Genomic DNA, 24,740 nt, shown 5'->3' with positions numbered 1-24,740 from the left:
GACCCATGTATATGCTGCCTACAAGAGACCCACTTCAGACCTAGGGACACATACAGACTGAAAGTGAGGGGATGGAAAAAGATATTCCATGCAAATGGAAATCAAAAGAAAGCTTGAGTAGCAATAATCATATCATGTAAAATAGACTTTAAAATAAAGAATGTTACAAGAGACAAGGAAGGACACTACATAATGATCAAGGGATCAATCCAAAAAGAAGATATAACAATTATAAATATATATGCACCCAGCATAGGAGCACCTCAATCAATACATAAGGTAACTGCTAACAGCTATCAAAGAGGAAATCGACTGTAACACAATGATAGTGGGGGACTTTAACACCTTACTTACACCAATAGACAGATAATTCCAAAATGAAAATAAATAAGGAAACAGAAGCTTTAAATGACACAATAGACCAGATAGATTTAATTGATATTTATAGGACATTCCATCCAAAAACAGCAGATTACACTTTCTTCTCAAGTGTGCATGGAACATTCTCCAGGATAGATCATATCTTGGGTCACAAATCATGCCTCAGTAAATTTAAGAAAATTGAAATCATACCGAGCATCTTTTCTGACCACAATGCTATGAGATTAGAAATGAATCACAGGGGAAAAAATGAAAAAAACCCCACAAACACATGGAGGCTAAACAATATGTCACTAAATAACCAAGAGATCACTGAAGAAATCAAAGAGGAAATCAAAACATACCTAGAGAGAAATGACAATGAAGACATGACGATCCAAAACCTGTGGGATGCAGCAAAAGCAGTTCTAAGAGGGAAGTTTATAGCTATACAAGCCTACCCCAAGAAACAAGAAAAATCTCAAATAAACAACCTAACCTTACACCTAAAGGAACTAGAGAAAGAAGAACAAACAAAACCCAAAGTTAGCTGAAGGAAAGAAATCATAAATGTCAGAGCACAAATAAATGAAATATAAACAAAGAAAACGATAGCAAAGATCAATAAAACTAAAAGGTGGTTCTTTGAGAAGATAAACAAAATTGATAAACCATTAGCCAGACTCATTAAGAAAAAGAGGGAGAGGACTCAAATCAATAAAATTAGAAATGAAAAAGAAGAAGTTACAACAGAAACACAAAGCATCCTAAGAGACTACTACAAGCAACTCTATGCCAATAAAATGGACAACCTGGAAGAAATGGACAGATTCTTAGAAAGGTATAACCTTCCAAGACTGAACCAGGAGAAATAGAAAATATGAACAGACAAATCACAAGTAATGAAATTGAAACTGTGATTAAAAATCTTCCAACAAACAAAAGTCCAGGACCAGATGGCTTCACAGGTGAATTCTATCAAACATTTAGAGAAGAGCTAACACCCATCCTTCTCAAACTCTTCCAAAAAATTGCAGAGGAAGGAACACTCCCAAACTCATTCTATGAGGCCCCCATCACCCTGATAGCAAAACCAGACCAAGATACTACAAAAAAAGAAAATTACAGAGCAATATCACTGATGAATATAGATGCAAAAATCCTCAACAAGGGCCTCCCTGGTGGTGCAGTGGTTGAGAGTCCGCCTGCCGACGCAGGGGACATGGGTTCGTGCCCCGGTCCAGGAAGATACCACATGCCATGGAGCGGCTGGGCCCCTGAGCCATGGCCGCTGAGTCTGTGCGTTCGGAGCCTGTGCTCTGCAACGGGAGAGGCCACAACAGTGAGAGGCCCGTGTACAGCAAAAAAAAAAAAAAAAAAAAGTCCTCAACAAAATACTAGCAAACAAAATCCAACAGCACATTAAAAGGATCATACACCATGATCAAGTGGCATTTATCCCAGGGGTGCAAGGATTCTTCAATATATGCAAATCAATCAATGTGATTCAGCACGTTAACAAACTGAAGAAGAAAAACCATATGATCATCTCAATAGATGCTGAAAAAGCTTTTGACAAAATTCAACACCCATTTATGATAAAAACTCCAGAAAGTGGGCATAGAGGGAATCTACCTCCACATAATAAAGGCCATATAGGACTAACCCACAGCAAACATCATTCTCAATGGTGAAAAACTGAAAGCATTTCCTCTAAGATCAGGAAGAAGACAAGGATGTCCACTCTCACCACTATTATTCAACATAGTTTTGGAAATCCTAGCCACAGCAATCAGAGAAGGAAAAGAAATAAAAGGAATACAAATTGGAAAAGAAGAAGTAAAACTTTCACTGTTTGCAGATGACATGATACTATACATGGAAAATCCTAAAGATGCCACCAGAAAACTATTAGAGCTAATCAATGAATTTGGTAAGGTTGCAAGATACAAAATTAATGCACAGAAGTTTCTGGCATTCCTATACACTAACAACAAAAAATCCGAAAGAGAAATTAAGGGAACAATCCCATTTACCATTGCAGCAAAAAGAATAAAATACCTAGGAATAAATCTACCTAGGGAGACAAAAGACCTGTATGCAGAAAACTATAAGACACTGATGAAAGAAATTAAAGATGATACCAACAGATGGAGAGGTATACCATGTTCTTGGATTGGAAGAATCAATATTGTGACAATAACTATACTACCCAAAGCAATCTACAGATTCAATGCAATCCCTATCAAATTGCCAATGGCATTTTTTATGGAACTAGAACAAAAAATCTTAAAATTTGTATGGAGACACAAAAGACCCAAATAGCCAAAGCGCTCTTGAGGGAAAAAAACGGAGCTGGAGGAATGAGACCCCCTGACTTCAGTCTATACTACAAAGCTACAGTAATCAAGACAATATGGTACTGGCACAAAAACAGAAACATAGAACAATGGAAGAAGATAGAAAGCCCAGAGGTAAACCTACCCACCTATGGTCAACTAATCTATGACAAAGTAGGCAAGGATATACAATGGAGAAAAGACAGTCTCTTCAATAAGTGGTGCTGGGAAAACTGGGCAGCTACATGTAAAAGAATGAAATTAGAACACACCCTAACACTATACACAAAAATAAACTCAAAGTGGGTTAGAGACCGGACACTATAAAACTCTTAGAGGAAAACATCTGAAGAACACTCTTTGACATAAATCACAGCAAGATCTTTTTTGATCCACCTCCTAGAGTAATGGAAATAAAAACAAAAATTAAAAAATGGGACCTAATAAACCTTAAAAGCTTTTGCACAGCAAAGGAAACCATAAACAAGACAAAAAGACAGCCCTCACAGTGGGAGAAAATATTGGCAAATGAATCAACGGACAAAGGATTAATCTCCAAAATATATAAAACAACCCATGCAGCTCAATTTTAAAGAAACAAACAACCCAATCCAAAAATTGGCAGAAGACCTAAATAGACATTTCTCCAAAGAAGACATACAGGTGGCCAAGAAGCACATGAAAAGCTGCTCAACATCACTAATTATTAGAGAAATGCAAATCAAAACTACAATGAGTATCACCTGACACCAGTTAGAATGGGCATCATCAGAAAATCTACAAACAACAAATGCTGGAGAGGGTGTGGCGAAAAGGGAACCCTCTTGCACTGTTGGTGGGAATGTAAATTGATACAGCCACTATGGAGAACAGTATGGAGGTTCCTTAAAAAACTAAAAATAGAATTACCATATGATCCAACAATCCCACTACTGGGCATATACCCACAGAAAACCATAATTCAAAAAGACACGCCCCCCAGTGTTCACTGCAGCACTATTTACAATAGCCAGGTCATGGAAGCAACATAAATGCGCATTGACAGATGAATGGATAAAGAAGATGTGGCACATATATACAATGGAATATTACTCAGCCTTAAAAAGGAACGCAATTTGGTCATTTGTTGAGACATGGATGGATCTAGAGACTGTCATACAGGGTGAAGTAAGTCAGAAAGAGAAAAACAAATATTGTATATTAACGCATGTATGTGGAACCTAGAAAAATGGTAGAGATGAACTGGTTTTCAGGGCAGAATTTGAGACACAGGTGTAGAGAACAAATGTATGGACACTAAGGGGGAAAAGCCGCGGGGGAGTGGGAATGGTGGTGTGATGAACTGGGCGATTGGGATTGACATGTATACACTGATGTGTATAATATTGATGACTAATAGGAACCTGCTGTATAAAAAAATAAATAAAATTAAATTAAAAAATTAAAAACAAAAAAAAATAGAATTAAATAATAGGAACTATGTAATTGGCCTCTGCCCCTGGTTCCTGGCACAGAGCTTCCAATACCCTTTTAAATTTTCCTAAGTGACAAGGGCACCAAGAGCATCTTTTGTTCTAATACTTGTTTTGTGATCCTGGTTCCTGCCACTGAACTCCTCAGTCCCTTCGGAAATTCCTTGATAATAGCAGTTTCTTTTCTTCTAATGGGATGACTCTTGGTTGGCTCCTGGATGGGGACTGGTCACCAGAACGATCAAGCCATGATTAGAAGCTTGAAATTTTTAGCCTCACCCCATCCCTTATTCTCTAGAGATGGGCTGAAAAGAGTTAATGATTGATCATGCCTACATGATGAAGTCTATAAAAATCCCAAAGTACAGGGGTCAGAGAGCTTCCACATTGCTGAGCATATGGAGGTGCTGGTAGAGTGGTACTCCTAGAGAGAGCATGGAAGCTTCAAGCCCCTTCCCACATACCTTGCCCTAAGCATCTCCTCCATCTGGATGTTTGTTTTTATCCTTTATCATATCTTTTTATAAGAAACTGGTAGCTGTAAGTAAAGTGTTTTCTTGAGTTCTGTGAGCCACTCTAGCAAATTAATTGAGCCTGAGGAGGGGGTTCTTGGAATTTCTGATTTATACCTATCAGTAAAAAGCACAGGTAACAACCTGGACTTGCAATTGGCATGTGAAGTGGGGAGAGGTAGTCTTGTGCAATTGAGCCCGATACTTGTAGGAGTGATGCTATCTCCAGGTAGATAGTGTTAGAATTAAGTTAAATTGTAGGACACCCAGCCAATATCGCAGAGATTGCCTGGTGTGGGAATAAACCCCACACATCAGGTTTCAGAAGTGCTTTGAGTATAGTAGTAGTGTGAGAATAAGGAGAAACACAAGAGGAAGAAGTGAGTTTTTTTCCTACACAGATAGTAATGTCTTGTGTGTTTTAAAATGCATGTACATCTATTATATATGTTAACAGTAATTTTTTTAAATGTAGGAAGGATAAATGAAATTAAAGTGTTCTAATTTTTTAGCATTACCAGAAAAATATCAAACATTTTTATTAGATTTTAATGTACCAGAGATTCATGTTGACATAATCTTTAGGGTCACTAATAAAAATAATCTCTAGGGCTACTAATAAAAAATTGGAAGCTAACAAAGTAATAGAAGGGGAAACTTTCAATTATTCAAAAGAAGGCCAAAGGTAATAAAAATTGACATAAAATAACTTTGGTATAAAAAAAGCAAAAAGATTGTAGTTATGAGCTCAGCTTTATCTCTTAACTATATTACATGTAAATGGACTAAATATACCAATTAAAAGATAGTTAGTATAGACAAATATATGCTGCTTATAAAAGTCACTTTTTTTTTTAAACATCTTTATTGGAGTATAATTGCTTAACAATGGTGTGTTAGTTTCTGCTTTATAACAAAGTGAATCAGCTATACATATACATGTATTCATTTATCTCCTCCCTCTTGCGTCTCCTTCCCACCATCCCTATCCCACCCCTCTACACGGTCACAAAATACCGAGCTTATCTCCCTGTGCTATGCGGCTGCTTCCCACTAGCTATCTATTTTACATTTGGAAATGTATATATGTCTATGCCACTCTCTCACTTCTTCCAAGCGTACCTTCCCCCTCCACCCCCCTGTCCCATGTCTTCAAGTCCATTCTCTACGTCTGTGTCTTTATTCCTGTCCTGCCCCTAGGTTCATCAGAACCTTTTTTTTTTTTTTTTTTTTTTTTTAGATTCCATATATATGTGTTAGAATACGGTATTTGTTTTTCTCTTTCTGACTTACTTCACTTTGTTTGACAGACTCTAGGTCCATCTACCTCACTGCAAAAAATTAAAATCAAAATGATATAAATCAAAATCTGATCAGATTTCAAACAGAAAGTAATACAATACAGTCTTGTCTAGGGTCTGATCCTCACCCATGGCTGTATGTATCTATTTAAATTAACAATAAATGAGGTATATTTGCTTTGCAATGTTTCAAGCTCTCTACACCATATTTCAAAAAAGAAACCACTGTGACAACTATCACATATAATAGTGCTTAAATGATGCATTGCTATAGCATGGTATAAAAATTGTATTTTACACTTTTTGCAACATGTAGAGGTGAAGAATCACTTTCCTTACAGGCAGAAAATGCTTGCTACATGTTTGGTACTGTTCTATGTGCTTAACATATATATATATATATACTAATTCAGTCTCCATTATAAAAGCCTAGTTATTTTTATTGTAAGTTTACAAATGTCAAAATTGAAATCAGAGAATTTAGATAACTGGCCCAAAGCAGCTCACCTAGTAGATGGCAGAGCCTAAATCCAAACTTAGCAGTCTAGCATGAAAGTTAATACAAAATAGAAAATCAATACAATATTAAAAAAAACTTCAATACACTATAGGACAAAATGGTAATGTCACCAGAATGCTTTCAGTAAATTCTATATGGAAACATTTATAATGATCAAAGTAGAGTGTCATGTGATTTAGAGGACAGATTTCTGTGGTTTTCCAGGTTTAAATATCCTCAGCATGATATACTAGGCTGTCCATAATATAGCCACTGTCTGTCCTCACCATTCATCGTTTCTTTAAACATCTCCCATCTGCAGTTGTATTCCAATACTTTCACATATCTGAAAATTTCCAATTAAACCAGGCTTTCTTCCTGACCCTGATTCTGTTTATTTCTTTTGAGTTGAATCACTTCTCCCCACCTTCACACCAAAAGCACCTCTTTCATTAATCATTTCCCTCACAAGTAGAATCAATCCTTCCTTTATAGATAATTTTTCCCTTTACATAATTTTTGGCGATCTTTTCACTAAGCATGGATTTATTTGTTCATATATCAATTTCTCCAAATTGATATTAATTAAAGATTAGGTCTTTTTATATGTCTCCATGATCCCATTTCTTAATTCAGCGTCAGGCACATGGTGTTTACTCAAAAGTAACGCATTACATGGATGAACAAAAAGATGAATGAATGAATATGCCAAGAATTTATAACATAAACCCATAAGGATTTGAGATTTTGGGGGGTATAAACATTCTTGAATTGATGCTGAAGATGTTTATTCTACCATTTACATATTTTTCGATCTTTAAACAAATTATTTATGAAGGCTTTGTAACGCTCAACTTAAAGAATCATGTGGTTCGGGAGATGGACAATTAACTATGAGTCTCTGTACCAGAAGTCCACAGAATAGCTAGGAAGTTTCATAAGGAGTGCAAACATCATAAGGCATGGTAGAGGATACCAAGAGATGCTCTAATGAAGCACTAGAGAATTTTAAGGAGAGAGAGTTTCCTTTCAGCATAAAAGGAATTTAAAAAAAGTTATTTATTTAATTTAATTAATTAATTTATTTTTGGCTGCATTGGGTCTTCCTTGCTGCGCACAGGCTTTCTCTAGTTGTGGTGAGCGGGGGCTACTCTTCGTTGCGGTGCACAGGCTTCTCATCGTGGTGGCTTCTTTGTTGCGAAGCTCCAGCTCTAGGCATGCGGGCTTCAGTAGTTGAGGTGCATGGGCTCAGTAGTTGTGGCTTGCAGGCTCTGGAGCGCAGGCTCAGTAGTTGTGGCACACGGGCTTAGTTGCTCCGTGGCATGTGGGATCTTCCCCGACCAGGGGTCTAACCTGTGTCCCCTGCATTGGCAGGCAGATTCTTAACCACTGTGCCATCAGGGAAGTACAAAAGGAATTTTTAAATATATTTTATTACTCATATATTGTTTTAAAGTCTCCAGTGCCTTGCTCAGTGCTGAGCACATAGAATCAATAGATTCTCAATTTTTATGACATGACTGAATGATTTAGGGATATGGATATATGCAAAAAGAGTATTCATTCAGAGAGAAATAAGTAAAAACAATTTCAGAAGCAGAAACAAATGGGACAGGAATGGGGGAAAATTGTCTCTCTGTGTCAAGTAGGAGAGTGAAGGGTTTCCAGTATGGTAAGAATGAAGATCCAGAGAGAACCACATTGCACTGGAATGTTTATGGATTCTCTGTCCAGCAAAACAACTCAAACTGATTTTATAGCAGTTTTATTAAGATGTAATTCACATGCATACAATTCATTCAATTAAATTGTACAGTTCAGCAGTTTCAGTATATTCACATAATTGTGTAACCTACACCACAAACAATTCTTATGTTATTTAGTCATAACCAATGTCTCAAGATTATAATTAAACAACAGCTATACAAATCACTCAATAAAGCATCTGTCTCCTATTAAATATTGCTTCATAAATGTCAGCCACACATTGTTATTCAAGTAAATTATAAGTGACAGAGAGAAAGTCTATGAACTGTCCTGACAGTGATCTGAACGTCTGACTATCACAGTCATTAAACCTGGAGCAGAGTTGTTGACCTGCCTCAAATAATGTTCAGTAAAACATGAAATCTAAGGAACTAGCTAAACTGGCAGCATACCCATGGACAAAGGGGCTCAATACCAGAATTATTCCACAGCAGAGGTGAAAGATGAGACAGCCACTCAGGGCCTCCTATAGCTTCCTAATGATGGAAGTGCCTCTTCTGACCTGTCCCTTAAACATGCTAGAGATAAAAGCTTTCCCTGTGCTTCTTAGCAAAGCTCTTATAGTCTTTGAATTTCAATTGTGAGAGGAGACAAATGTAGCTGTCCACATTTAGTGTCTATGGCTTAAAATGTTGGAAGTCTTGGTTAGAGCACCAGCTACTGGAAAACCTCAGTGGAATGCAGGACAGAAGATTAGATAAATTTCAGTTCAGCTAGGACTGTGTGTGTGTGTGTGTGTGTGTGTGTGTGTGTGATTGCATGCTTGCACAATGTTGTTCAGGGACACGCATGTTCTTCCTGTGGTTGCTAAGAATTCACTATTCTCTTAACAGAGATTACAACAAATATGTGTTGGAATACCACTTAGAGATCACCTGGTCTAACCTCATTTTCAATGTGATTTTCCAAAATGGCACAAAAAACTACAGGAGGAACAAATGTTAAAAATCAGTTTAAGGAAAACTTCTGGAATTGTGGTGTAAGAAACTCCATAAATGATTTTCTCAGTGAAACTACAATAATGGATAAAAGTTATAAAAGAACAACCATTTAATGTCCTGGAAATTATCCTAATAACAGAATAGAGATGCATATTATAGACACAGATCACAAATGTGATGCATTGAAGAGATATACGGATTTTCTTAGTGATCTGGAAGAAGAGGAAACACTGTACTTTTACTGAGTACTCACCATGTTTCTGGCAGTGTGCTAGGTAATTTTAATGTATGTATTTAATTGAAATCTCACAAAAGCTCCAAGAAGTTACTGTAAGTTAGTTGATTGCATAATTTTCACTTGAAGGGGGAAAGATCAATTCATTCATTGCTGGCTATATTTATTGAGCATTTTCTATATGCCAGACATTGAGTTAGGTCTTGGGGATACAGTATCCAACAGATGGATACCATTGTTATCTTTACAGATCTTTCTGTATAATGGGGGAAAAACATTAAACAAACAATCATATAACTAACAATATATTTACATCATGGTATCTATTATTACCAATAAAATCAATGCATCAAATAAGTTATTGACTGCTTAACATATGCCAGGTACCAAGATACATTCTTACCTATGTAAGAATCGTATACAATATCTTATATGATAGCTGACATTGATCTGATAGTCACTACTTTAATACTTAAAACAGTAGGTACTATTGATATCTATGTTTTGCAGTTGCTGAAACCAAAGCCCATGGACATTTGCAACTTACCCAAGATTTTACAGAGAAAGTAAATTGAAGAATAAAGCTTTGATCGTATGTATATTCTAGAAGCTTAATATGCCCACAGCTTCTCAGTTAATTGTTCCCACCATCCTTACACAATTTATAAGCAACATGGCTAGAATTCAAACCCCTGTGTTCTGACTTCAGAACCTATACTCTGAACCTCTCTGCCATGCTGTCAACATGTGAACAAGAAGCAGAACGAGCAGTTTTGGTGCCATGAGAAGTATAAAGAGAAAGTGTTTATCAGGAAGGGACACTGAGGTTGAGGTAGGTGAGCTGTGTAGTGGTACTTCATAGAAGGGGGAAGAAGAAAAATGATTAAAGATTTAAAACATGCACACACACACACACACACATAAACACACACAGGGGAAAGTTAATCATCAGTTTTAAAGAGTCAGATAGAGGTCATACCTCAGTTTCTAATTTCTAACCACTGTTGTATTTTTCTACTAATTCTTTTAACTTCACTTCTTATTTTTCATAATTTTTGAGATTCTCTTTCAACTTTAAGTGTGAGGAAAGTTAGGAAACTGGTAAAGGAGACATCTACTATTTCTACTCAGTAACTGTAAGGAAGCTATATTGGTGTGTTTAGAGGTTTCAGTGAAAGCCTTTAACCAATGTTAATTAGTGAACTGGAAAAAAAAAGGAGGTGTGTTCATCTGACAGGAACACTTGATAAGTAAGCAAATATATTACACATAAAGACAGATTGCTGAACTTGAAATTGATATTTTATTGTAACTTTATGTAATGAATGTATTATTATTATTATTATTATTATTATTTTTTTTTGTGGTACGCGTGCCTCTCACTGTTGTGGCCTCTCCCGTTGCGGAGCACAGGCTCCGGGCATGCAGGCTCAGCGGCCATGGCTCACGGGCCTAGCTGCTCTGCGGCACGTAGGATCTTCCCGGACCAGGGCACGAACCCGTGTTCCCTGCATCGGTAGGCAGACTCTCAACCACTGCGCCACCAGGGAAGCCCCTGAATGTATTATTTTATGACCTGTCAACCTGTTTAGGGATAATTATAGTTTCTATATTATAGCACACTCATTTTGTCCTTCTAAAAGAATATCTATTATCTTTTTTTGGACAAATCTCACAAGAACTCTAATTAATGAGTGAAACTACTTGCCTTTATAAAATTCTCTTAAAAGTAAGCCCCTCTGGGAATAAAATAGTTTATAAATAGAAATTCAGATGAGCCATTATACAATAATTATATTTTCTTTATTTTTGAAGCACATGCAAGTAAGTGTGATTAAACAAAAAATAGAGATGTGCTAAAATATTTACAAAATATTAATGTACCTGATATTTTCCCAAGCTTTTGTGTTCATGTTTGAATAGTATTTTGGAACAATCTATAATGAGAAGAAAATTCTATTTTAAAAGTACATACATGTTTATATACGTACAGACATGTTGTGAATAAAGGTTTAAATAAATACCAGATATGAAAAGAACAAATGTCTTGGTATGTGATTTGAGATGGGAAGGCTCTGACATATAAGTTAGTTTAATGAAGTGTTCACAGAAATGTGGTTTTGAAGGTAGGTCTTGACACATTTAAACCACAGAACTGAATCTGTATACTTTTCTTTCTACCTCTGTTTCTGCACATTTATCCTCCAGGACAATCATGCCAAATTACCCACTTCCTGCTCTTCTTCATCTCTGTGCTTTTGTATATTCTGCTCCCTTTGCCTGGAGTGCCCTTTTCAATCTGTGCTTTTCCTCACACTTGTGCCTCTTACATTGTTTTAAATTTTAGCTCCAAAATCACTTCCTTTAGACTTTGCGTTATTTTTCCTCTTCTCATATATCATTCTATCTCGTTTGTTATAGTATAACTTTTTCTGTAAAATCGTGACATTTATTTACATGCACATTTTCCCCAGTACTACCTTGGAATAAAGGAAACACATTCTAATCATTTTATCCTTCATTTCTAGTGCAGTAATTAAAACTTAGTTGGTGTTCAATACATGCTTGCAGAATGAAGTGAGGATGAGTAGTTGAGTACAATGCAGATGATGCAGGGCATGCAGAGTTCCAGGCATGGGAATAGTGTCTGCATTGACAAAGGAACTCAAGAGAGCACATGAGTCTTTGCAATGGTGACTTATCCAATGTGCATGGAACAAGAATACAGAAGGGGAGAAGCTTAAAAGGGAAGATGGGGCTCTAGATTGTGAAGGGCCTTATTTACTTTGCCAGAGAGTTTGGTGGCTTCTTGTAGACCAAGAGGAGACCTGGAAAGACTTAAGCCAGGAAGTGAGATGATCAGGTCAGTGTTTTGAAGAGAGAATTGCTTGGTGGTATGACGATGAACTTTTATCTATAAGACCACGGAATTAGAAAGCCTGATTCAAAGTGATATTTTTGTTGAAGAGGAGCAAATTAATTAATTAAGCAGACACTTTGAAGGTGGAATTCACAAGATCTGAAGAGGATATGTTGCTTAGAAATTATTTTCAGTGCAGTCTTCTTAATTTAGTCAGATGGCGTGTTGTCCTATACCGAGCAATGTCTACTATGATTTTCAGTCCAATAATGAGATCCTATTGTTGGACAGGGCTATGTGCCTGGCTGGACAGCACATACCAAGAGAAAAACTGTAGTAATTGTCCTCCACCACCAGTCACCACTCTTCAACATCTGGATCCTATCTTTTGGGGAAAAGTGGTGTGGAAAATTCAATTTGACACTAGTGCTTTCAGGTGAATTCAGTAACTGTCTTTTATTATCAATTTATGGAGTAATTAAGATGCCATTACTCTATAGAGAGTTCTGCCTTGAAATAGTCTCAGTAGACCTTTTTATTAATGTATGTAACTCACCAAATTATTTTTTATAAAAATAAATTATTCTTGAAAGAATGACCATCCCTTTATCTCTCTAGTCCTAGTAACTGGCACACAGTAAGCAATCCATTAATAAATGTTTGCTGAATGAATGAATGGTTGAAAGGCAAATAGAAAGTTGAATGAAGAGTGAAGAAGGAAGGACGTGTAAGTGCTTTGTGATTCTAGCACAAACGTGTAAATAAGTGCCATATGCTTGAGTCTCACTATTTTTCCCAAGTGTCACTGGTACAGTTTTTTAAAAAAAATTATTTTCATAAGACATTTTTGTCATTATTTTTAAATAAAAGAAATTTGCTCCAAAAATATAACTTCCAAGATTTAATGGCTATGCCATTCCAAACTTAAAATATCTTCTTACCACTTAATCACATCAAAATCTAAATGTTCTTTTTCTTTGGTTATTAATTTAACAAATATTTATTGACAAATTAGTTTGTCCCACACCTTGCTGTGATGATGATGCAAAGTGAAAAGGCATAGTTACTATTCTCGAGTGTTTATAACCTTGCAAAGAGAAAAACATGTACATAAACTTTTCGATACCAGTTAGGTGGCATATTAGTTGTGTAGGACTTCCATAACAAAATACAACAGAGTGGGTGGCTTTTATAACAGAAATGTATATTTTCACAATTCTGGAGCCTATATGTCCAAGATCAAGGTGTTGGCAAGTTTGATTTCTCTTGAGGCCTCTCTTCTTGGCTGGTAGATGGCTGGCTGTCTCCTCATTGTGTATTCACATTGTTGTCTTTCTGTGTGTGCACGTTTCATATCTCTTTCTATATGTCCAAATTTCTTTTTCTTATAAGGACATTAGTTATATTGGACTAAGACCCACCCTAAAGACTTCATTTTAATTTAATCACCTCTTTAAAGACCTTATGTCTAAATATAGTTATTTTCTGAGGTACTGGGAGTTAGGACTTCAACATATGAAATTAGGGGACACAATTTTAGCAACAATAGGTAGGATATAGGATATGGCCCACCTAAATGGGACAAATGTCTCAGACTTTCAGACTCTCAAACCTAGAATGGACAGATATTTAATTTTTAAGCAAATAATAATATTTGCTTAAAATATTAAAAATGTGCTGCTGAAGATATGGACATGAAAATTTAATTTTTTACAGCTTTCCCCTCTCATTGTGTCTGCTGTCATAATCATTTCTACAGCCCCCAACCGAGATGTCATAAACAAAAACAATCAGGACTTTACAAAAGCATCAATGCCTGCAGCAGATAAGTACATAATACATAAGAAGCCAATTTTATTGCACATGCCTTTTCATGAGGAATGAGGGTGGTGTGGTGTCTATGAAATACATCTCTAAAAAAATACTCTCCAGCAGGGTTTCTCCAGGACACCCACCTACATTCTTCCATCAAGCGAGGATTAGGACTTTGTTCTCAAAGGAGCAGATACTTACTCTAGATGTGGATTTGTCTTCCTTGCCTGCAATGCTTCTGCCAAGTGCATCATCTGCGATATTAAGGAATGTTTCATTCCGCATTCTGAAATTCCATACAGCATAGCTCGGGACCAAGAAATTTGTTTTATAGATCATAAAGTGCAGAAATGCTCAAGAAATTTATTGTTCTTGTGATACCTACCACTTGGAGCAACTGGCCTGATATGATGGAGCCGTGGCCTTCTGAAATGCCAACTGGATGCCTAAATCTTTTGGGGCTGGGGTATTGTCCTCCAGGATGTGAAATATGGTCTATATGAGCAACTAACATATGGTTCTATTTCCTTCATAACCGGGATTTATGAATCCAGGAAACAAGGGAAGAAAAAGAAGTGACTTTTCTCACTATTTCCCTGAGAGATCCACCGACATCATTATTTCTGCCTGTTCTCAACACCTCTGGGCTCTGCTTGTCTTAGTTACCAAGGGAGAAATATTTTAATTAAGGTCTACATCAATAGTTCCATTAAACTCAAAGTTTAAACCAGAACTTAGTTTCTTTGGGCTTCTCATATTAGTGAATCAATAGACAGAGATCATTGGTGTTCTGGCTGAGGCGATTGATCTTGATTGTCAAAAAGCAATTGGGGGCTTCCCTGGTGGCGCAGTGGTGGAGAGTCCGCCTGCCGATGCAGGGGACACAGGTTCGTGCCCCGGTCCGGGAAGATCCCACATGCCGCGGAGCGGCTGGGCTCACGTCTGGAGCCTGTGCTCCACAACGGGAGAGGCCACACCAGTGAGAGGTCCACGTACCGCAAAAAAAAAAAAAAAATGGAATAGAATTAATGAAAACAGAAACTTTAAAAATGATAATAACATATACAAACTTTGGAAGTATGAAAAAAAGAGATAAGGAACAAATAATTTTAGAAATCAAAGTATGAGCACTTCCCTGGTGGTCCAGAGGTAAAGAATCCACCTTCCAGTGCAGGGGACATGGGTTCAATCCCTTGTTGGGAAACTAAGATTACACATGCCGTGGGGCAACTAAGCCCACACGCCACAACTACTGAGCTCATGCGCCTCAGCTAGAACCCACGTGCTGCAAACTACAGAGCCCATGCCACACCTAGAGCAGAGAAAACCTGCACACCACAACTAGAGAGAAGCCCGCGCACTGCAGCAAAAGATCCCACATGCTGCAGTGAAGATCCCGAGTGCCGCGATGAAGACCCGACACAGATAAATAAATAAATAAATAAACAAACAAACAAATAAATAAAAATTTTAAAAAAAGTTATAAAAAAGAAATGCTCTTTCTCTAGAAATAAATATGAAATAAATATAGACCCCAAGAAGATTAAAACAATTCAATAAACTACTACAGGCAATTTAACCTAATTCATTTTTGGGAAATACACATGACAAAATGTGCTCTCTCTAGAAGAAGAGAAGTAGAATAAAAGTGGAATCAGTTGTAAGGTCCTGAGACATTGAAATGTGAGGTGAATATCCACCAGCCTGGAACAATTTTCTTTATTCAAATTTCAAATCAAATATCAGGTTCTTTGAGACTTTTCTGCTCATCCTAATGAAATCAGTTGCCTAGTCTTACTTCATTAACCCTCCTTTTTTTTTCTTGGCTTTTATCAATGCTTGGGAAATTGTACGGTGCTATGTCATGCTTGGAGCTGATAGTAGCTACTCAATAAATTATTCATTGTCTAACGAATTGACTGACCAACTGACTGATTTATTAATCCCATTTTATGTTTTCTGATTTCTTTTTGTTGTTATTTTTTCTTTCTACCACTTCCTAACTTTTGTCGAATTTTTCTTTCTTTCACTTCCCCTACTGGATTGCAAATTATCAGACTATGACCAGGTAAAACCACGTTAAACTTTTGAAACTAAAATAAGAAATGAATAAAACCCAAAAACCAAAACGAAAACAGAACTACTTGGTACAGTAATTGTCTTGATGTGCTACGCATATCAACGTTTTGCTTTTCTGAGCTAGAGGTGGACCATTGCTACTCTAGGCAAGCAGAATTTGCCACCCCAAAATATGCCTCTTTGGCATAAGAATTATTTTAGGGTTTTTATTTTATTTACTTATTTTTTTAAGAAACTGCAGACAAAGGAGAAGTTCTGAAAACTGAATAAAAGTAAAAGTTACCTTTTATAAGAGACATTTACGTTTATAAGATAAACCTCCACTTGTAAGCCTGTTTCCCTCTCTGCACCAGGCAGAGAAAGATGATCAAATCTCCAGAAACTTTTGTCAACAGAGAAGGCATAACAACTATATCGGTGTTTACTGTGCTTTTTCTGATAACTTCCTATGACTGGACTTCTCCACCCGACATCTTTCTTTGTCTTTAGCTGAATATAATATTTATAACAACTATACCGGTGTTTACTGTGCTTTTTCTGATAACTTCCTATGATTGGACTTCTCCACCCGACATCTTTCTTTGTCTTTAGCTGGATATAATATTTAAGGTGGTGACTTGGACCATTTGGAGGAGTTACTTAGTTTTCCTGGGTATCTCTCATGTATACAGGAGGTTTACATGTTATTAAACTTCTATTTTTCTACTGTTAATCTGTCTTTTGTTATAGGGGTGTCTTAGCCACGGGTAGAAGGGAAATTATTTTTCCTCCCCTCTACTACTTTTAATAATTTAGGAAATCAACACCAGAAACAAACATTTAAAAAAGTATATGTAAGGACTAGAATCCTTTTTTTAATTGTGATGGAATCATTCCAACATCAAATAGGTTTCCATAGTTTCTTAGTATGTAAGTTTTCTTTAAAAATATGAAAACATTTTCTGAGAATTGTATGTGTTAATTTAGATCACTGAATTAAGGGACCGAGTTTAAAACCTTGTTCCAGATGTTAGAAATATCTGTTGCTCTTGGAGACTGCTTTGATGGCCAGCATTTTTTTTCTACTATGTAGGCATTTAAGGATACTTAACAGAGTTGAGGGCACTTTGCTTTAGATGGGTCTCTCTGTAGGAAATATCTAAAACAAAAGCAGAGTGCTTTCAGCATCTTGTCTTGACTCTGTGTGTGATTTTACTCTAGTTGTTGATCCTCAAGTCCTCCTTCAGGTGGCTTCTCCGTTTTCTGGCAAAGCTTACACTGAGGGGTAGGATAAAGATTGTTCTAATGGCAGATGCCTTGAGAAAGCCTCAAGGGTTTTGTATTCCTGTAGGAGTATGGCTACAGCCTTGACTCCAGTTCCCTCACTTTTTCTCTTTAAACATCCTACAAAACAAGAAGATTCTTTAAGCAGTCCTATAGGACTAGTACTAATAATAACAGACCAATCAGTACCTTCAGGTAGAGAAAAACTACAGATTCATCTTCCCTCACACTAAAAAAGTGTGCATACAGAGGGACAGAAATCTGCTTGATGCAGCAGAATCAGAGGGGAAGTTAACAACAGTGAGGCAGGCCAGTGGGCATCAGAATGGCTGGTTTGGTTGGTGGGAGAGCTGCAGTATCAGCAAGAGCAGTGGCAGAGCCCAGAAAACCCTGCAGATACAATGCTCCCCTAACCCCCATCCCCAGGGAGGGGAGAGCACCATCCTTAGGATAACTGCTATGAAAAAGTCTGAGAATGAAATGATCAAGACAGGAAAACAGGGAAAGCATTAGAAAAAAGATTTTGAAAGGCTTGTAGCCTTTATTAAATAAACTGTTTGACACTTAACAGAAGAGGGAGCCCTTGAGCTGAGAAACCCAGACAGCTACTCTAAATGCTTCCTCTCACCTGCAAATAACTCTTACCTGTTACTTGTCACCTGTTAATAGCTGGTCCATAGGGAAATTTACTAATGAAGGAGGGACTCGGAGAACAGGGTGGCTACTGCAGGGATGTAAACAAGAACAAAAAACCTCTGTATACCTATCTATATAGTTTACTCTTGAATCCTATAAATGAATTACTATTCAAAAGCAAGCAAGATAATTCCTTGAGATTAAAAACAAACTGAAACAAGTAAACCCAACTGTATATTAATCTTAACAGTAGCCACACAAAGAATGGGACTTCATAGCATATAATTTGACTGTATAACCTTAGCAAAATGCACAATAAGCACAGAACCAAATGGAAATAATTATTTTATTCCATTCAGAAATTTAATTAATAATAGCAATGTTAATAATAATATTTTGAAACTATTTCTATTATATAAAGAGATAAAGCAAGTAAGTATTATTTTGAGTTAAGATTATTAGTGCTACAGAAGATAGATATAATTTGAAGATGGATACAACTCAAAGAATTTAAGTAAATCCACTGTTATGTTAAAATTGAACTGGATTTAGTAATGTTAATTCATTTTTTAAAAATGTATTGGGTTGGGACTTGCCTTGCAGTCCAGTGGTTGGGATTTCGCCTTCCAATGCAGGGGGTGTGGGTTTGATTCCTGGTCGGGGAGCTAAGATCCCACATGCCTGGGACCAAAAAACCAAAACATAAAACAGAAACAATATTGAAACAAATTTAATAAAGACTTTAAAGATGGTCCACATCAAATAAATAAATAAATAAAAATAAAAATAAAATGTTTTGGGTTGGCCAAAAAGTTCTTTTGGGTTTTTCCATAAGATGAAGTTACAGAAAAACTCAAATGAACTTTTTGGCCAACCCAGTATCTTCTAAACATCTTCTTTGTCTCTCCAAATGGGCTGAAAGCAGTATTATTCCAATAGTGAGAATCTCTAACCTTAGGGTTTGCCCCCCTGATGTCATTCTGCACTAAAAGGAACTAAAATTCCTTAGAAAAACAACTGATTCCAAGTCTTAGGCAAAAACAGTACAAAGATGCCTGCGATATTTTTTGGTGAAAGGAAATTTTCAAAAACTTTGTGGGGTGGTGTCAAAAATGACACCAGATCCTGCTTGAAGCCATCCTCGCTGACTGACATTGTGATGATCTGAGAATTTTTTTAAAATTGCGGTTAATCGTATGTCTATATACAAATCCAATAGTCTATAAGACTATGTGGGGATAGAGAGAGAATGAGAGGGTGAGGGGAGAAGAGAGAGACATTAGCCAGAAATAGCATTTATTTGACAACTAGGGTGGGTATTTGTGTCAGTCTCCTATTACGTGCCAACTCTGATCCTCTAAGTTGCACCGATATTTGAGGCCCTGGTCCACTTGTTTTGCCTCGGCCACATTAGTGACCAACTCCATGGACACACAAGCCTACAGCAACTCACAGTTTGCTTTTTTCCTGTGCCCCTTCCCTTCTGCCCTTTACCTTTGCCACGGAATCATGACAGGCATACCTCGTCTAATTGCTCTTCAGTTTATTGTGCTTCACAGATAATTACATTGTTTACAAATTAAAAGTTTGTGGCAAGCCTGTGTCTAGTAAGTTTATTGGCACCGTTTTTCTAACCGTATTGTTTTTATTTATTGATTTATTGAAGTATAGTTGATTTACAATGTTTCAGGTATACAGCAAAGTGGTTCAGTGGTTCAGAATACATACCTACATATATATATGTGTGTGTATATATATATATATATATATATATTCTTTTTCAGATTTTTCCCATTATAGATTATAACAAAATATTGAATACAGTTCCCTGTGCTATACAGTAGGTCTTTGTTGTTTATCTATCTGTTACATAGTAGTGTGTTATCTGTTAATCCCAAATTCCTAATTTATCTCTCCCTCCCCCTTTCCTCTTTGGTAATCATAAGTTTGTTTTCCGTGTCTGTGAATCTATTTCTGTTCTGTAAACAAGTTCGTTTGTATCTTTTTGTTTTTTAGATTCCACATATAAGTGATGCCTTATGATATATTTGTCTTTGTCTGACAGACTTCACTTAGTATGACAGGTCCATCCATGTTGCTGCAAATGGCATTATTTCATTCTTTTATATGGCGGAGTAATATTTCAGCCATTAAAAATATTGGCTGGGGCCTCCCTGGTGGCGCAGTGGTTGAGAGTCCGCCTGCCGATGCAGGGGATACGGGTTCGTGCCCCGGTCTGGGAGGATCCCATATGCCGCGGAGCGGCTGGGCCCGTGGGCCATGGCCGCTGAGCCTGCGCATCCGGAGCCTGTGCTCCGCAACGGGAGAGGCCACAACAGTGAGAGGCCCGCGTACGGGAAAAAAAAAAAAAAAAAAAATATTGGCTGAATATCTCCTTATCCATTCACCTGTTGAGGGATATTTAGCATTTAGGTTGCTTCCATGTCTTGGCTGTTGTAAATAGTGCTGCTATGAACATAGGGGTGCATGTATTTTTTCGAATTAGAGTTTTCATCTTTTTCAGTGTATGCCCAGGAGTGGGATTGCTGGATCATATGGTAGTTCTAATTTTAGTTTTGTAAGGAACCTCCATACTGTTTTCCATAGTGACTGTACCAATTTACACTCCCATCATCAGTGTAGGAGCGTTCTCTTTTCTCCACATCCTCTGCAGCATTTATTATTTGTGGAATTTTTGGGGATGGCCATTCTGACTGGTGTGAGGTGATATGTCATTGTAGTTTTGATTTGCATTTCTCTAACAGTGATATTGAGCATCTTTTCATGTGCCTGCTGCCCATCTGTATGTCTTCTTTGGAGAAATGTCTATTTAGGTCTTCTGCCCATTTTAAAATTATTATTATTATTTTTTGAGCTAACAGTATTGTTTTTAAATTGTTTGTATATTGTTTTATAAGACGAATGCTATTGCACACTTAAGACTAAAGTATAGTATAAATATAACTTTTATATGTACTGGGAAACCAAAAATTCATGTGACTTGATTTATTGCAATATTCACTTTACTGTGGTAGTCTGGCACCGAACTCATGATATCTTTGGGATCTGCTTGTCCACACTGCAAGACTTGCTTGGTCTCCTGTAAGTAGTAAACCTTGCCTGATGGAAAGTGGAAGCTGGTGGATAAATTATCTCTTTCACTCCATGGACAGATGTTCCTGAGACAAAATAGTACATATGGCATCTCAAAAACCACACAAACTAGTAATCAACTTGCTCATGCCAAACAGCAGCCAGATTGGTAATTGTTTTGTGCTAGTCTCAGCCTTTCAATAACCACTGTTGTGGCTGGACCAGCCCCTGTGGTTCTTATTATGATTGCAAAACATTCTCAACCATAACCATCAGGAAACTTTGGGGAAAAAAAATGTTTATTACTCACAGGTCCTGGAAAGCACATGACATACCTGGGACGTAACAGCAAGGTAGAGGGTGGAGAGCTAGTGCCCAGGGGCCTGGAATTCTGCTATTATATGGGTTGGGGGTGTAAATCAAGGAATGTTGCCCACCATCCCATTCTATAAGAACTTAGTTATTAGGCACTATAGTCTGACCTACAGTACCCCCTGAAAGGAATTCAGCGTGAAGAACAGGATACAGCACGCTGTGCTTTGGAAACGTTTCCCTTAGAAAGTTAGATGTATTTCAGAAAAAAAGTTTTATGAACCAGGATTCTTGCATCTTTCCCGTACATAGAAAAGCACCAGAATCATTAACTGAGATACCTGTTCCTCGTGACTAGCAGTAACATCTACTGAGATGTATGGTTGACTGCATGTATTCTTTAGCCAAAATCACACATATACTGGCCTTTCCCCTACCTCTTTGGAGCAGTTCCTAGGAGCTATCTGAGAGGCTGTCTCCCGGGTTATAATCCTCAGTAAGACACTGAATAAAACTCAACTCACAGCTCTTACGTTGTGTGTGCTTTTTTGCAGTCAACAAGAGTGGGGGCATAGGGTTTTGTGGGCTTGCTCATTATTGGTGAATTTAACACATAAGAGCAACATGAGAAGAGAAAAAAAAACAAGCTGCTCAAATAATTGGTTATTGAAACTAACCAAGATCTCTAAAACAAAAAGAGGGGGTATTGTGGAGGGAAAAGAACTATGAAATCATTTAATAATAGTGATAAATCTGTAGCCATTGCTTATTGGTGTAAAATCAAGAAGTAACAATACAGGCTAATTATTTTGAGACATGGAAGTAAATTCCAAACAAAATTCCAAGGAGAAGTGAGAGTGTTGCAGGGGAGATGGAAATGAGTGAGGAGATGGAAACAGAAAGAGATATAGGACTGTAAGTTTCCAAATAAAATGTAAATCTATTTTAATCTTTAAATTGTTTTGTATAATTTTAATAAACAAGAATAAAGTAAATTGTGTGTGTGTGTGTGTGTGTGTGTGAAGTCTGAATTTCAGTGGCTTATTTTGTAGGTGTGTCTAATCTGGATTTTAGGAAATAAATAAACACAAAATGTCATAAAAACTTCAGTTTCTTTTTCCTAAAATTTAATTTATGAAAATCTGAAGTGCTTAAGACTGGATCCAGAAGCTCTGAGACCTATCTTCTCAAAGTTTAAGATCTGGTGGAAAATGTGAATCTACTTCCCAATTGGCTTCAATTGGCCTTTCATGGCTGCAGCAAGAGGGTAGGAGGTGCTAATTATTTCAGGCCTGGGTTACAGGCTTCATTTTGCAGCTGTTCATTGTGTCAGCCTCACTAAAAACTAAGGACTAAGAGAAGGGAGGAAATGTATCTCTGAAAGAAAATTGGGGTGAATGGATGTGAATGACCTAAATATACAAAAATTAGAAACCAATGCCAATTTCAAAACCCGAACTCATCATGTTTACAATCAGATATCAGCTGGCTCTTTCTCCCGTGTTCTCCATTAGAACCGTGTTATCACTATGGGCATGCGGGTTTAGTGTTTCCAAATTGTCTTCAACTCTTTTCTGTTCTTCATTCTCTATATGTAAGCATTTGCTAAGTTCAATCAATACACTGCTTCTGTGATTCTAATTTATTTCAGCATTGCTGTAGTTCAGCATCTCATTGCTGCTTGCTTAAATTATCAAAGTACCTCATTACTGGTTTAACTTAGGTTTTTTTTTTTTTTTTTTTTTTTGTATTTTTTTACCCTTACCCCACTCCCATAACCACACATTTCTGATAATTTATTGTTTTTCTTAAACTATTTCAAATATTTTCCCAGCATTTTAATAGCTTAAAATTAGGAACAAACTAAATACTCAGATTTAATAAACTTTGGTACTTTAAAATGAAAGAATATTATACAGCTCTCGGAATTTTAATTCTAAAGTTTGTAGGGATATGTACACATATTATGATGTAATGTTTAAAAATAAAGAAATATGCAACATAGCTGTTACATCATTACACTGAGTGCCTTGTATACACCTGGGTGAAGAAAGAAATTAATTCATGAAACACAGACAAAGTGTCTTACTGTGATGCTAGAACTAAAGGAATGTTTCCTTTACAGTTATCTTTTGTATTGACAATACCATATCTATGATAGAGACTTCTGATGCTCACCCATATTGCTTGTCTGTTCCTATCAACATTTGAGTGGTTTCTGCTTCTCAGTCTTTTTGTAACTAAGTTAGACCATATGATTGGTTTTGGCCAATGTCCTGTGATAGAAATGACATGTGACATTTCCATGCTGAAACATTTATTCGATGGGGTGAGGCCCTCCAGCTCTCTTTCTCCCCTTATCACAATGATCAGATCATGTTAAGATAGGAGAGCCATAGGATCTAAGCAGCTGGGTCACCTAATTATTTACAATATGATATTGCCCTGCTGAGTCACCCAGGCCCACTGTGCGTTTTGTACACATGAAAAATTAAACCCTTGCTGGGTTGTGTCAGTATCAAGACATTGATACTATGCATTTATTTGTTTAAGCAACATAACCTACCCTACTTCTATTAATACATCTTTTAAAACAGAAAAGAGACAATGACAAAATATTAGATAACCAAATAGAAAAAAAAAACTGTTTTACATGTTTAACTCAAATGAATAGAAATCATGATTACAATTGTTTTGAGGTTTAATATACTTTTAGAAATGAAACAGATTAATTTTCTACTGAATAATATTGATTTGAGCTTATTTTCTGGTTTCTCCAAAACTGGCATGATTGCTCCCTCACACATTCTCTTTTTACTAGCCCTTCTGTGACTTATAGGATTGTCATAAAAGGCAACCACAATTTCATTTAATTCTAACTGAAATTCAGTTCTTAATGTATTTGTTCATTTATTTTTTTGTTGATGTATTTAACATATCTTAATTGAAAACCTTCCATGTGTCAGACACTGTTCTAAGTACTAAATTCTTCAAAATAGCTGAGAAAATGGAATTTTTGCATTATTAAATTAAGAGCAGTGATATTTAGAAGCTACCCTCATACAAATTCAAAATATGACCTTCATGGTGTCAAGAAGCTAATCTGGCTTTAAACAGTCAGCCTATCTGTGCAGTGTTCTGCTTTACTCACAGGAAGCTTGTTTATTGTATTACCACAGTGGTGGATGTTTTCATTTATGTATGACATTTTGTAAGCATATCATAAAAAAAGCTTTTAAAAAGCTATTTCTAGTATGTT

This window comes from Mesoplodon mirus (assembly GCF_964341445.2).
Source record: "Mesoplodon mirus genome assembly, chromosome: 7".
In the NCBI taxonomy this organism is placed as follows: Eukaryota; Metazoa; Chordata; class Mammalia; order Artiodactyla; family Ziphiidae; genus Mesoplodon; species Mesoplodon mirus.
Note: the sequence above shows the minus strand (reverse complement) of the source record.